At 42.0% G+C, this 16525-nt stretch overlaps 1 protein-coding gene across 7 annotated transcripts in view; it reads right to left on the bottom strand.

Moving 5' to 3' along the window:
- Positions 1 to 14974, bottom strand: part of chl1b (cell adhesion molecule L1-like b) — a 62691-nt gene extending 47717 nt beyond the window's left edge. For all 7 annotated transcript variants that reach the window (XM_085776461.1, XM_085776451.1, XM_085776457.1 and 4 more), the window contains exon 1: positions 14852 to 14974. The gene's annotated coding sequence lies outside the window, so the exon portion shown is untranslated. The remainder of the gene's footprint in view (positions 1 to 14851) is intronic.
- Positions 14975 to 16525: the final 1551 nt, after the last annotated feature.

Here is a 16525-nt window from a genome sequence, read left to right as displayed (position 1 = left end):
CAGTCCATTTACATCTATGTCTACCCCATCCCTAGAGTAGTTCAATAGTGTCAGCCCAGCGTTTGCCTTGTCGACCGGCAACTGTTGCAACAGCTACAAGCCTTGGATCATGAAATAGCATATTGAAAATGGAATTAGGATTTGAAAGAGAAGTTTCGTGTTTTCGTTGACTAATCAGTCAAACGGGTCAATACTACATTGAGCCAGTTCCACAGGTTGACCAGAATGTCACTCGAGAAATACCTTTTGAGTGGTTGACACAATATCAATCCAAAAAGGGCCTGGAGGCTGGAGCCTGGCTCTGCAGACTGCCTCCCAGCACCCATATAGATAAGGAGTAATTACTTTCCCAAGCAATCACTAAGCCCTGCCTGCCCTTCATTTATTTGCTCGCTGAAAGTTTGTCCAATACGGAAGCACGTTTTAACATCATTTACATATGGAGGCACATAGTTACTAGAATTCAATACAACCCACTGGTTTGAGCCAATAGTTCCAATGCCAACACCTGCGCTATTGGTCACTTTAATGCTTCGTTTCCCCCTTTAACTTGTCCGTGACTACACTGATGTGTGGGCAGTTGTAATAACAAAACCGCGCAACGCTAGTAACTTTTTATAGATACTTTAAATGTCAGGGCTGAAGCTGCATTCCAAACAGAGCTTTCAGTGAAAAGAGCGATTGTGAGGAAAGAAATTTCAATTTTCGCTGTGACATAACATGCTTACGACCATCTTCAAGAGGGAAAATAGGGTTTTTAGATGTGCTCTGTTCCTCTGGAAACCGGCAGTCTTGTTGTCATATTTCTCATGTCCCATCATGTGTCTTGGCTTTTTCATGTTGTCCACAGCCATAGCCACCATTAGGGGTTGGACTATGCCATGTCGTGACATGGGAACCCTTATAAACGTGTTAAGAGCCGGAGGCATTAGCATTTTGGACGCTGCTGAATAGAGGCATTTGTTCCTCTTCCTGTGCCTCCCTGAAAGACTCTATTAAAGGGTTTAGGAATTGCTCTGTTTTGGACATATTGAAGTTGGGACAGCATGAAGAGAACATTTGACAGTAGATTTTCCTAGAAGATGTTTTGTTTTTATTCAGCAATTACGCATTTTATTTCTCATTTTATTATTTGTACACAGAAAAATTTAACCAAATAAATATGGTAAATAAATTCCACACTTTTTCCTGTCTTTTAAACACTTTTTTTATATTTTGTTTTTGCTCCTGTCAAAGTTAAAGACATGGAATAGAAATAATGTATCCTACTTGAAGGTCACATAGTGAGTGAAGGCAGTTTTAGATCACATTACAGTCAATAAGAGGAAACTGCGCTTCATTTATGACCTTCTCTGGCTGTGACAAAGGACGAAACCAACCACACCCAAAAGAGAATACATTTGCCTTAAATATTTAATCTTCAACTGACACTCCTTTTTTTTAACATACCTACAGATGCTTCATGTCACGAAGACAGAAGTGTTTAATGTATTCTACCTTGCTGCTTTTCAGAAGGCTGGTAATAGACCAAACAGAATCCCTCTCTGCTGTTTGCTCCATTAACGAAGGCTTTGATTGATCTCTGATTCTGGCTCATGCTGTGGACGCAGCGGGATCTGTGGTCAGTCTGAGGCAGGCTCTTCGCTGTCTGACATCCCAGCTTTCATCTCCAAACCTTTATCAGTTTACCTGTTACATGCGCAATGGCTAACTCATCCATAATGCATATTCTTCAGCTGTGCCTAATGATGAACAATGGTCGGTCCGCTGCATCTTAGCAACGTGCCTACATTTCTCAGTAGGTGGCTTTGATTTTCCCTCACCAGTTGTCCGTGGTAGTCGGGGCACTACCGTCACAGAATGAGGTTATTGAAAAGCAGAATTGATCAAAAAGCAAGTGAACTAGATACAGTATATCTCTGGAAATTACAATTGTAAAACCATGTCACCACATATGGTTTCTGTAGAGGCCTTGCTGTTTGGAATAATTTGAATTTTAGCAAGACAAGTTTGTCAGAGGACGTTTACAATGTAAAGCAGAGGGTTTATACAATTAAGCAACCTTGGACAAGTGACTGCAGCCTTCTGCCAGCATGCTTAATTATGTGTTTTTGGGTTTGTCATGTCATTTCCACAAAACTAATGAGTTTGCCCTTACTGGTCTGGAATCAAAGGTAATGTAATTAAAAACCAAAAATTAGAGCCAGGCCAACATATTGGAAGGCAGATATTATTGACAGCAACTGGCTTAACAAAGACAGATGTGTCAGTCAGAGTACAAATGAGCTGGCAGAGCAGCATGTTCAAAATTTAAATACTTTACTTTTTGACTTTTTAGCACTGTGTCTGTTAGCTCTCTTTGACTGAAATAAAAACTAAAAGAACATCAGCTGATAAATTGTTAAGAGAATATTTTAATCCTGAAAATCATTAATCATTGGCCCCAGAAGTCCAGCTTTAGTCAGCCTCCAACCAAAAAGCAGCACTGGGGATCCCGTCCCCTGCTCTATATAGGGGATCGATCTCCCTCAATATGAGTATTGATCGGCATCAGGTAGGGCAGAGCACAGCAACTGAACTAATCACTGATGACGCCCTACTTGCCAGAATCACCCTGGATTCAAAAGCCAACACATAAATCAAGTAGCATCTCATGTGCAATCCTGATGAGTGCAGCCAATCCATGCAGAAAACCAAGCACCATTTTTCTGCATTCCATACAAGTATAAGCCTGTAAATGGCTTACACTGAGTAAAATAAATATGTTAGACTGTGACAAACCATACAGTCTGTGCCATGACATCAATTAACCAGCCTTTCAGTAGCGAGGACAACAGGGAACAACACTGATTTAACTCTACCTATGATGTACAGTGAATTTACTGCACGCTCTATAGGGACACACATAGGAGTTAAATTACTGTGAAAGCTTATTGATTTGTAAAGTGTACATTTGGAGGAGGGACTGGTTGTGCCTAAAGCCAGGGAAAGGGCATGCACAATGACTGCAGGCTCTTCAGTGAGGAGTTCATTTGGATGGCTGAAAATCTATACTGTCACTGCAAAAAACAGCAGGAACGGGGTTGGATGATGTCCGCCTTTGCATGTAATTGGAAAAAGATGGCCATCTAAAGCTTTTTACCATGACTGAAAAAATAAAAAAATGTATAAAAAAGATTTGATGAATGTTCCTTGTCATGACCCTATATTGATTTTCAAATATTGTTTTTTATCATCTTTCTGAAAAACAGAGGTGATAAATCTTCATTCTGCCTAAAATTTGCACACAGATTATGTACAACCATGCATCTTAAGATGCTGGAGCGTTTTCCATCTCGAGATGCTTATAAGGCTATTTGAAATCTTAAAAGACAATTAGGAGTCCAGGGATAGCACACACATTGCCCATCAATTCTACCAGCCCCATCCCCCCAGTTAACACTACCACCACTGTTCATCTTTCCTCCCACATCCTCTCTGCTCAATATTGAAACGAGTAAAAAAAAAAAAAACACACGCCATCTTTTCCCAACCTTTAAATGAAGATAAACAAGGACCGGCTCCTCAATAAGCCTCCTTTGATGATTCAAGGGGTGGTTGAAAGAAGACCTCACAACAAATGCACTCATGGTGGCTCCCAGCTCAGTGGGTTATTGCGTCCTGCGTCTTGCTTTAAAGCAGGAACAAAACCAGTGAATTCATCTCTCTTGATTTAATTCATGTGTTCACACCCCCCCAAGTCTCAGATGAGCCCTGAATGTGCCGAGGCAGCAGAACAGGGACAGCCATTAGTGTCCACAGTGGTGCAGCTCTAATGATGATGGCTGTGGACTTGCTGTGCTCTGCATTATGGGAACCAGAGCTTCTGGCTCTGGTCAGACTGGAAAAGGATTCCCCAGCATGCTCTAGTGTAGATAGTAGGCTTGTTGGATTTAGGGTGTCAAGACCAGAACCAAACGACTCAGAACAACATCCCTTTGATGCGGGCACGTATACCTTTGATCAAACCAGTTTCCCTCTCTCTTACATGTACGTTTACGCTGCTTTTGAAGTCCAAAGCAAAAAAAAAAAAAGAAACACATCTACAAATTAACCAAATCAAAGCAGTGAAATCCAGTGTAAAACCTGAGCTTTCTACCTGGGTGCTGTTTACTGACCGTGGAAAAGGATGAAAGCTGTGCCATCAGTTTAATGGTACCACCTCCTGCTTTAACACGGCAGGAGGAAACTGGAGCCATGCAGGCTTATAAATCAGCCCCTGTGTTTGCGGGTGGGGGCATTTTGATACCATTTCCCCTGCTTTATTGGGAAAAACAAATCCCTCTCCAGTTGCTGTCGGGGACAGTGTCTGGTCTCTTCAGGCTGAGCATTGTAATGGACTCCCCCGGCCTACAGCTATGCTTACGGTTGACTTGATCAATATTGGTCCCTGTTTCACAATTCACAGAAAAATAAACAGATAGATGTGACTCCACAGGCAACACACACTCACCTTGTAACACTGTACTCCTCTAGCCACATATAAAATGAATCACCACACAGACAGTAGATGAATATCCATTACTCACGCCACATATTCAGTGTGTTTCTTTCCCTTCAGGGTAGTAATCATGCAGTCACAAAGTGATGTAGGAGGGTCCGGGCCTGAGAGCTTTTTTGACTAATTCTTTCTATCACAGCTGCTCTACCATCTGTGTTAGAAAACCATGTAGAGAATTTAAATTACGCTTACAACCGCAGCCAGTATGTGTAAAATTCTAATTCATAGACTAATAGTGTATAAACAAGCAATTAAACAACTTTATAAGTTGGTCCAAGAAAAGATGTTGTGAAGTTAAATGTGTGCAGGTTAACGTTTTGAGTGACACCACCACACACGAAGTGCGAGGAACATCGCTGTGGTGATTTACATCTCCCTGATGCAGCAGATCAAAATAGCGCTGCTGTGAATGCTGGGAAAATCCTCCTCTCTTTAGTGGGATGCTAACATGACTCTGTCAACTTGCAAACACGGCATCAGTCGTTCTTTGTTGAGCTAAGACACAGCTCTCCCACACACACACTGGAGAGGGCTCATTGTTTTTTTCACTCGCTTTGAATGAGTCTTTACACTCTGCTCATGTAGCGAGTAAGAGCGGGGATGTTGTTTACTTCATGATGGAGATGGCTGAACCCAACCCCAATGAAGAGCAGCTTTGGACTAAACAGGATTGAAAAATGAGGGCTGTGTAAAAGAGGGTTAAAACAGTGTCCACTGTTGCGAAATCGGCATGAAGGCTCTTTGAGAGGCAGCTGATGATGTCCGTGCTCACTGGAAGGAATGCAGTCTGTTCTATTATAAACAGGGGAAGAGGCTGCCAGTGGACTGCCCTTCATAGAAAGGCACAATACACAGGGTTAATAGCAGTACTTCTGGCACACTTTTGACCCCGGCTAAAATCCCATCGCACTGCAGGTGGTAAAGAAAAAAGGGGGGCTCAAGTATTAAAGAGGCCTCTGTGTGTTGGTAATGACATTCGACACGGAGCGCAGGAAGACCTGCTCGTAACCTTCAGACCCTCTGTACCTCTTCCACCAATGAACCACAGGAAGAAGCAAAGCCATCTGTAACCTTGGTCTTGGCTGCAAATGGAGACCCGGGGACTGCTCGGCACTAGGGGATGTGATCCAAATGTTTCGACAGCAGGTGAGTTACGCCACACGGCAAGAGCCAAGGGGCCTATACAGCACCAGTTCAGCAAGAAGACAAGCACCCTGAGGGGAATCAGACCTGCAGACCTGAATTTCACGAGGGCATGTTGGCCACCGGTTCACCCACTTCAGTCTCTGAATCACAAGTCCATGACACAGGGTGGAAACTGTGGCTCAGCTGGAGAAAGTGGCTGTTAGAAAGGAATTACTGAGGCATAAAATGGTTTAAAAACAGAAGGTATGAATTTGTTATGTATCGTGGAGGGAGGGTGCACGTGAATTCACCGGCTGTCAGAAAAACTGACAGACCTCAAGGCTAATAGTGTCAATTATAGTCACTGTCTGGGGTGATCTGTGCGAGTATCCTGCGTCAAACTGTCACTCTCGTGATCCCATCACATCTCCCACCGTGGTCTCCTAAATTATTATGACCCCTGCAGTGCTGGCAGAGCTCTTATTCAACAATTTTTATAAGCTGGATAAATCACAGAGGTGACATCACCATGACTTCAAAGAGCTTCAGATTAATAAATCTATTTTTCAAGTTAAACAGGTGTAATTCCCATTTTTGCTGACACTAAAGCGCATGCAAAAACTGTGTGAGAAACACGTCAGTTTGCATTACAAGTCAGTGTGATATGTAGCGCCAACAGTCCCACATGCACAGCTCTGTCGTAGTGTTCCTCTCACCTCAGTAGAAGAAATGGAAATAAAATTTGACTAAATTCCTACGAACAACATTCAGAGTTCATTTTACTCGCCAATACGAAGACATTTTTTCTTCTAAGCTACAGTTAATTCATGAGAAAAGCCATCACGCATGACTGACCAGAATTTAATCTGCAGTTTTGAAAGAATTTGTAAGACACTAGTGGTCCGTCTGGGGCTGCTGTGTGATTTCGGTGCACTATGAAACAAAGTTAGACCACCATTTCACAGAATAATAATCCTGCTTCTGTTATCATACTTGGAGCAGATGCAAGAGAATTAGAAGCAAAGCCGTCGACGAACGTGTCACTCTCTCAAGAAAATAAATGATGGTGGCATGAAGTCAATTTAAATGCAAATGTGAGTGTTAAAAACAACAAACTGCCTCGAGTGCTGTATCTCAAGGAGTTCTAGTGATGAAGGTGAATCATACAAGTGAAGACCACCTGCTGACTGGAAGTGAGCCATGGAGAAGTGAGTGTCCAAGAGCAAAATAAAAAACAAAACAATGAAAAACATGCCTGTGATAGCCTACATGTCACATGAAGACTGATGGGAGCATTTCCAGGCTGAAGCCCAGGATATCAAAGCAGGATTCCACTAGGATCACCTCTATTGATCTGTTTTTGTTTCTCGAAGCCACTGCCTCAAACCTTTAAGCCATTTCAAATTGGCAAAGCACTCACACTGAACGCATGTAGGTTTCCTCTTACAAAGACTTAACAACTTTGACTGAGCACAAAAATTGTGACTCCACTGGTTCACTTGGAACCCAGACCAGATTAAACCCAGATTTTTAATATGGCCTACAGATGCCTGCAGTAGAGCCAGATGTAATTGCATTTCCTGTGCTGGGGAAAAATCACTCTGTCTTACTCTAATTTGATAGTTCACTTTATCAATGTCTTTTAAGTATAAAATATGAGTGAAGCCTACATAAAACAATTTGTTGGAGGATAAGTGGATTCTACATTGATGAATGTTTACTGACAAACCACTAGAAGTAATTGCCACAGCTGCAAAGCACTAATATTATCAGTATATTATTAAATATTGGTTGGTTTAATATTAATAGAATCAAACAATTGTCTGTTCTTTCCATGTTAAATGAGAAAAGAACATTTTTTTATTTCCTTTTCAGGTTGTTAATCTAACTGTAAGAGTTTACAGTGTATTCTGTGTTTTTCTTTCAGTGTAGAAGTTCACACAAAGTTCACACAAGACTAAACATACAAAAATACATGGTTTTCTAACTCTCAGGATCATGGCCAAGAGAAGGACCTTGCAGCTGTATTTCTGTAAAAGAGAAAAAACCCTTCAAAGTTTTGTCTACTGTGGAAATTCATTCTATTCCCTCTATTTCTAAGACAGACCTTTACAAATCTATACTGTGATCTGCTCTCTCTATACTGTCATCCAATCAAGGTCCAATCTGTTGCATTACAGTCTTTGCATGCTACGGTCTAAAAGGAAAATAATTATTATTAATTCCAATTATGGAGGATGCTTAACTGGTTGGCATTTCATAATGAGCACTACACTCAGAATTAGCATTACCCTCGTAGTTGTTCAGGAAAGGCTGCATTACACTGATTAGCTAATGCAATTAAACAGTATTTATCCATACCACTGCCCTGTTGCGTGTTCCAGTGTTTTGTGACTAAAATGCTTAGAAATTTAGTAGCGGGCTGTTTTTTTTTAAGCCTCAGAATACCTAACCAGAATGAGACATTGTGACTGGTCTCAATTCTACAGCAAATCCATCCCCCGATAGTCATTAAAAATCCATTGTAAACCGCAGAAAATGTTACAAGGTGAGGTCTTTTGCAACGCGATATGGGGCCATAAAAACGTGCTCTGGCAAGAAGTCTTGTTTCCTACCCAAAAGAATCTAGAGGTGTAAAAATAATGAGGTCAAAAAGGTGTGTAGTTCATAACGGCTGGTCTGCGGGTCACACTTGTAAAAATGGAGAGCGGCGCTCCCCCAAGCTGATGAATTAATTTGGATTCGTACCAGCTTGGCAAGATCTTTCACTCAACATTTGCTCAGAGTGGGTGTGAGTACATTAAGAAGGAGGCATGCTGAGTTCTGACTCTTGGAAGGAGACCCTTAAGGACAAGTGCAAAGACTCCCAACAACTATTTCAGCTCTCAAAATCTGCTGAACATGTAAGTTATGAGGAAAATAGTCCAGTTCTGCCACAGATAGGAGGGCTGTGCACCTGCAGTAAAATACTTCAATGGTGTAGCTAATGGACAATAACTAGACAGTGCTGCAGGACCAGGCTGTCTCCATTCAGTTTATATTGGGAAGGAAGGTCTAAAAAATATTTTGTTCATTTGTTGTCTGCACATTGTGATTGAACATAAAATGACAATCTGAGGCAAATCAACCAATACAACCACTACAAGAGGAAACAAAACAAGAACTATGCTACTTTCTCATAGCCGACTTAGCTAATTGACCACTCAGAGGCTCAGCCTCTTTGTTTCATCATTCTAATCATGCTTGATCTGCCCTCTAATCCCCCATTTGGAGGATAGCGCTGTGCTTGACTCTGGGCCTCAATGGGCCAGTAAACAGCCTCTTACTATGCAGAGCAAGTGCTCGGCTCACATGTTCACACCGAATCAACATACATGTAGCTGCACTGGCTTGGGGCTCCCAGCAGTCCACTTACAGTACCCAGCGGAGCCCAGCACAGTGTAATGAGATCCCTGGGGACGCCTCTGGACACTGCTGCCCCGCACAGCAGACCCTGTCGCACACACACACACATGACCCACCTACTTCTACACAGGCTGTTACAGCATTTAAGGGACACATTATCTCATACAAATGATCAAGTATTGATTTGTAAGGTACCACATCACATCTGAATGTGCAGGGGGGAGGGGAATGGGGTTCTGAGTAAAAAAAAAAAAAAAGTCTGTATGCCAGTATCCTATTCTGACATTTTATTTGGCTGGTCCAGACTTTAAATTTGTATTCAGAGAAAGCAGCCATTTGAGATTTGTACAGATGAAATGCAATCTGAAACCAGCAAAGTAATGAGCTAGATAGAGAAATATCTGTTTGATGGATGTAATAATAAGATAAATATTAGATGACTATATACACATGCAGCTTAATAGTTGCAAAATGTGTTTGAGGGATTAACAATTAGTGAATTAACTGACAAAAAAACTTGAAATTTAAAATTGATTCATAACTAAATTATCAACCTAAAATGCAAAGCTCTAAGAAATACCAAGTCAAAGCTTACAATAGTCTTGGAGTTTTACAAAAGGCAACTGGACTTCCATGTGCCTTTTATAAAGCTCTAATAGATACCATAGCTAAGATACAGTTCCTTAGAGCTTCACAAAGGCCACTGGATTTGCTGGAGGTTAAGAGCTGAATGGCTGAATGGAGTGTAGGCCTTTGGGCTGCTGCTTGGACAAAGCATGCTTTTTGCACTATGGGAATTTGTACTGAGCAATTGGTACTGGCCAACAGTACCAACCTCACTAGCATTATAGTATAAGGCGTGTTTCACTTCTGTCTTGTATGTCCTCTGCCTGTCACACATGTCCTCCCCTCATCCTTGGTGCCCTTCACTTCCACGTCCCAAGGGTCTCCTTCCAACCTTATCCATGAAGCCATACACAATACCCTTCATGGGACACAAAGCCAATGACACCACGTTCCTCTGTTCCATTCTCTACATTTGTCAGTTTTATTTCTATGCTCTTTGTTCCTTTTTTCTCTGTATGCATGAGTTATCCCAAATTGAGCCAGCAATTGAAATGGAAATCATCCCTGGATCCCGGTGACTTTAAGGCAATAACTTCTTACTCTTTGGGGCATTGCTGTCATGTTTGTTGTTCCTGGGTGAATCTTATGGTTGTGCTGCCCTTTTCACCAAGGTTTTTAACATAAACATTGGATTTAGAGGATATGTTCCCTGTTATTCAACAGCAGCATTATAAATCTGAGCAGGCACACAAGAATCGGGACAATACGATTGGAAAATGAGTTTGGAGCTGACAGCGGCGCACATGGGGATTAGAATTGCTCTCATAAAACATCCCCTTATTGGTTCTCTTTACTAGTTATGGTTTTCATGTGAGCATAATCTCTGTTGATTAATTAAACACAGAGAATTACAATTCTGAAAACCCTATGAGGATGGGTATCAGGGCAAATCACAGGCTTTGCATTGAATACAACAGAGGATGTAAAGAATCTCCACGAAAGAAGCATTCACAAAAAGCCCAGGGGTAAGGATGTAAAACACAACAAGTGGATGCTGTCGCTTGGACACAACAATAAAGAGATATCCTCCGTTTTTTTTCTGAATGGCGACATGCAAGCACGAAATGTAATGAAAGGCATGAAAAGCACACAATCCTCACAGCTGGCAACAAACAATATGTCTGGGCTACATGTTGTATTTATGAGGACAACATTGGGCTAAACTCCACCCTCAGGCGCAGACATATCCATAACACATTGCCAGCGCTGGCTGCTGACCTCTCATTCCCTCCTGCTGAGAAAAGAGGCGCTGAACACACGAGATAACATTGACCTCACTGCGGGTTTGTCCTTCAGTATTAACTTCACTGATTAATTGTCCGTGCAGCTCCAGAAGCCATTGATCACGTTCACCCAGTGGCTCCTGATGATGCATTGGCCTGTTAAATAAGAAATAAACCTTGATTTCTGATGATCAGCAGCCTCTTATCTTCACATCCTCCTCCATTCCCATCAGAGGCTGTGAGGAGGGAATCATCACCGACGCTCTCTCTCTCTCCTATCTCTCTCTGCTCTCAACCGGCCACAGGTATCATTAAAAATCTGATAAATAAATATGCACATTGCCAGACAGCAGACAAGGAAATGAATATTTAATGTAACCAAACACATTTCCAGAGCATGCTGGCTAGAATGTGCCTTTTCCGGCTGTCAGTAAGTGACAAACATGAAAGGGGTGGTGGTGGTGGTGGTGGTGGTGGTGGTGGGGTGGTGTTCAGGTACGATGGCGCTGCAGCACTCTCAACTCTGCCTGCAGCACAGAGAGCACGAATCGTCACTGTAATTGCTTGTAGTGCTGGTGCCTGAGTTGAACCTCAATTAGGGCCTGGGTACTACTTGCTAGGCTCCACACCTTCCCGCCGCATCCGCCAGCTACACTTGGACACACACTGTTAACATCTCAACTCCAAAAGGTATCACTGTAGTGTTTGTGTTTGTTATCAGAGTTTAGGTTTTACACTTGGTATCCACGAATCAACCTACAAACATAGTCTTCACTGTTTTTTTTTTTTTAAATCATCACCACACGCTCTAGATAGGGCAGCTTAAATGGACGATTAGACTGATATAGCAATTCACTCCTGCTCTCTAATCTCTAATAGCCATCTGATACTCCTGATTCAATCCAAGAGACTGAATTATAGCCTGAAATTACACCACTGATGCTGATAAGAGATGCATCTACTCATGACTGAGCAGAAAACACATTTTAAAGTGGTTTAAATTCACAAAGTTTCACAGACAGAAGCTAAACCTTCAAAATCATATGTGGTAAGTTTAGGTTCCAGTTTTGGTTGGCTCATCATACACCCATGTATTACTGAGGCTGCACTGAGTCTTCATGCATACATCTGTCAGTGTGCACTGTTTAAGGCCAGTAAAGAAATGTCTCTCTCTCTCTCTCTCTCTCTCCCTATCTCCTTTTCATTCTCATGCACAAAGGACAACCCACCAAGTTTCGAGAGCACAAACAGGCCTGCATCACCGCAAACACACACCTGTATGGGGTAAAGACAAAATCACAGCTTGCCTCCATCTTTCACATCTTCAGTGCACCTCTTGCCTCCGAACAAGTTTTTGATGATCGCGCAAAAAAAGATGAAAACAACACAGCGAGACGTAGGCTCCGGCGCTTTTTATCGCTCGTCTGTGTGACTGAGTTTCAATCTGTTTTTCAGCAAAGACAGCCAGATATCATACTGTGACGTGCAGGAGGAAAGTCTGATCCAAACAGTTACCATAACTGGGTGTTTTCTTGACACATGAGCAGACATTTGTTCCTGGTTGAGTCTGCCAACCACTAACATATGAAGAATGAGTCTGTCTGTAGCTACAAAGGATGTTCTGTTTCCTGCATTTTGTAATCTAAATGATTAAAAGGATGAAAAAGGTCCATGAAATGTGCCAGGTTGGAGCTGCATATTAAGTGGCGAGAGGGGCTGGCTGACATGGACCGGCTGGGAGATGGTCGACACTTTGCTTGTCCAATTACTGGCTCTCGCTCAAATTGTTTGGTGAGAAGCATTCGACCTACTTCTGGACACAAAGCACCACTGCCCTGAATACAGAGAGGCTGGGGACCACGTGTGATGACAAGTGCCATTAGGAGCTCTTGTCTTTGGCCTAGAAATTAAATTCAGGCAACTTACCTGCGATAATTCTGGCAACGCTGGAGAACTTACGTGCTTTTGGCACGGGGCTGCTGGGAGGAGCAGGGGGGCAACATAAATAGGATCTGCTCCTCCTGAAGAGCAGCTTGAGATGATTATATTCACTAATGGCTGTCTGACCTTCAGAAGGTTGTGTTTAACATTAAGCAGCAGCAGGATCAGAGTCAGGAGTGGCAGCACCACTCGCACTACTACGACTAGTAGCAAAAGCTGTAGTGAGGAGTGTGTTTACTACAATGGGACCGCATTTCTTGATTTTTTGGGAAAATGTGCCACAGACTGTGTTCCAGACGATATAGGGCAGGCTGAGTGTGTTGAGAACAATGAAAGAAAGGCATCAAAAAGAATACAAATATCAAATAATGGGTAAACTGTGTAACGTTTCTTTGTTTCCTGGGATCCCCTCAAAGGCATCATCTGTAATGAGACACCACACAAATACGACAACAACAACAACAACAACAACAACTGAGAAAACCAACATTCGAATGCGTAGCACTTCCACACAGTGTGTGATAAATTTGCATACATTGTAAATATTCATATTGAGGGAATCACTGTGTTAACCACGTGAGATATATCTGATCTATAAATGCAACAAACACATCAAACATGCAAGCAACAACTGCTCCATCCACATCCCCATCAATTACCAAAGCTATAGGTAACAACCACAACACCAATCTACTGAAATGTCAGTGTAATGTGATTTTAATCACACTCATTGAAGTCTCATCAGTCATTCTAATCTTGTGCCATCCACGCCTCACACTTGTGCAACAGCAATGCATGTAATGACGAGCAATTACATTAAGTGTGAAAGGGGATTAAAGTAAACCTCGGTTATTTTGACTGCTCTAAAAGAAATGCTCTCTGCAAAGACAAATAGTTAGTGGTTTGTCACAGGCGCCAGCTACAATGGAAGTCCTGAAAAGGGGGATTCTTTATTTTATTCTCAAGAATAAAACAACCTTTTGGAGACTTTCGATGTTTTTTCCTAGTGCCACTTGACAACACTTAGGTACCTTTTTCACAGTGTAAGAATAAATCTGCTGAAATGGCATTTGCTCTACACTGAAATCTGCACAGTAAAATGTTGCTGTACTGTAGTTCAACCATCAGCAGTCACAGATGTCTGCTCATGCAATTTTTTTTTCTTCCCCCCTCTTCTATACACAACTGTCCCTCTATGCCGGCCAAGCCGCAGAAATCTGCTGCCAATACAAAAATGAGAAATATGCTGTTCAACCACATTGGATGACAAGGTATGATTCAGTCCTGCGGTTTCGGTATTCAGCATGAGAGAGGCAGTGATAAGCAGGCTGAGATCATTACATGAGTGATGGGCAGTGTGGTGGAAAATAAGAAGAATGACAGTGTGATGTGCACTCACTGATTATTATCAGGCACTCACATAAATAGGTAATAAAAGAAATTAACTTTTGTCGCAGAGATACATTAAAGCATTCCCATCAGCTCTAATACCACCTGCATCCTTGCATCACATAGTTAATGTAAAATATTTAATATGATAGTTTAAGCTTAAATAAAAATTGAAAAAAAAAGGAGGGGTGGGTGGGTAGCCTCTGCAGGTGGGTAAACCAGGTTAAGCTAGCTTAGCCCCTCCACTGGTTCCCCTCCTCTCATCTCTGCTTGTGACTAAACTGAAAGTCTACTTATTAAAAATGAAGATAAAACACCAGTCGTGACTACACTTCCCTAGAACACACCCCTTCATCTCACCTCACCTCTCTTAATTTTCATTTCCAGCCACCTGCAGCGACACAGGATCTACAATTTCTGCACAGGTGCCCGCTCAACCCGTGCTTTACCAGCTGAGAGCTCCGTGTTTCACAGCTTTCAGCCAACATTTCTAACAAGTGTGCAACAACAACTGACAACACTCAACAATGTGTTGGGTGCATGGGGGAAAAAAATAACAATTACAGAGTACAGAAAGAGAAAAAAAAAGGTGTCAACTCACGTTCAGGTGGAAGTCATGCCGTGGCAGGCAGCCTCTCACAAAAGTTGATTTTCCTCCTCCGCTGGAAGAAGCAGACCGGGCAGAGAGGGAGGTCTGACTGTTCACGCCGCTTTGCCTCGCAGTGAGCCGGAGTAGCTACCTCCTCTCCTCCCCCTCCCCTGCTGGATGCTACTATCCCCCACCATACACACACACACTCCCTCTCTCTCTCTCTGTCTCTCTCACTCACACACCCTCCTCCACCTCCCCGCCTCTGTAAGAAAAAAGTAATAGCAGTTTCTTCCTCCTCCTCCACAAAGACAGAGCCGGAGAAAAGAAAGAAGGGACCCTATCGTAGTCAATAGGTTTTTACAAAATCCCATGGCAACGTAGAAAAACCGTGCGCAACTTCCCTACGTTGTGACCGGGTTAAAGCGCTCCCCAGCCCCCAAAACAGTGACAGCGACATTATTCCCAAGCTCCGGAATAAGCGGCTCTGACTGGGAGGAAAACGGAGCACTAAACTCTGCTGCTGCTCAAATATGGATGAGATGAAATAACGTTTACATTTACTGTGGGTCCAGTAGACCATGACATGTTCACTGTCTAGGCTACTATTAGGCATCATAATATTGTTGTGTAGGTTACTAAAGAACTGGATGTTTTAGTTGGTTATTTAGAATATTCATGTATTTAGGCCTATTGGTCTTTTTTAAATTCATAACTTGCATTCAAGGCATGTTCACAGTTAAATGGTAAATATCTCGCCCAAGGACACCTGAATAATGCAGGAATAACAGAAGAGTGACAATTTTCATTCATAATATCCAGCATTTTCTCCCAGAAGTATCTGTTTATGCAATAGGCTTAAACAACAGGGTCTCAAGAGATTTTGATTTTAGTGCACAAACCTTACGGATATTGGAGGCTGAAACTAAAAGATAGCCTATAATGATTTAACTACAAATACTTTTTAATTTAACTTGGAGTAGGATATTGTTACATCGCGACTAGTTGTATAAATTAGACATCTTCACTTTCACCATCACTTTAACTCTGATATTCATGCACACACACACACACACACACACACACACACACACACACACACAGTAATTTATTTCAGTGAAGGAAACAATGTAGTTTGTACATCTTTTTGTGATATTAAAAAGACAACAGCAAAGAAAATATAGATCAAGGGCATCAGTTTGCATATGAACAGAAGGGTCACGTCCCTACCAGTGATATGGAAGGACAGAATTGTCCCTACCAATATTTGCGTGAACTCTTGGCTGCGTCTCTAAGACGACGCAAGCATTTGACTGACTGAGAGAGTGGGGCCTCTATCTAGAGACTCATGGCCTGTACAAATATCAGGCTTAATGACAGTGATGAGGCAAGAGCAGATCAGTGTATACGGTCAGTTATCAGTGTCAGACCAAAAGTTGTTGTTTGGTTACCAGTAGCCACTATGATTAAAAATAACTTTACATTATTAAATTGTACTGATTCAACAGTGCATTATCAACATATTACTTTTCCTCTCCTTTCTTTTTAGTCTGTCTGTTATTTTATAATCTTTACATAAGTGAGAAAACCATTCAGTTGATAGTGTAAAGTTCTCTTTGTTTTGGAGGAACTGTGTTCATGTTAAAACCAAACTTATGTCCATATATGGATGAATAATAACATAAA

Source organism: Trachurus japonicus, chromosome 5 (assembly GCF_045865225.1).
Source record: "Trachurus japonicus isolate A0001 chromosome 5, Traja_1.0".
Lineage (NCBI taxonomy): Eukaryota > Metazoa > Chordata > Actinopteri > Carangiformes > Carangidae > Trachurus > Trachurus japonicus.
The sequence above is the reverse complement of the archived record's forward strand: the minus strand, read 5'-3'. Positions and strand labels throughout refer to the sequence as shown.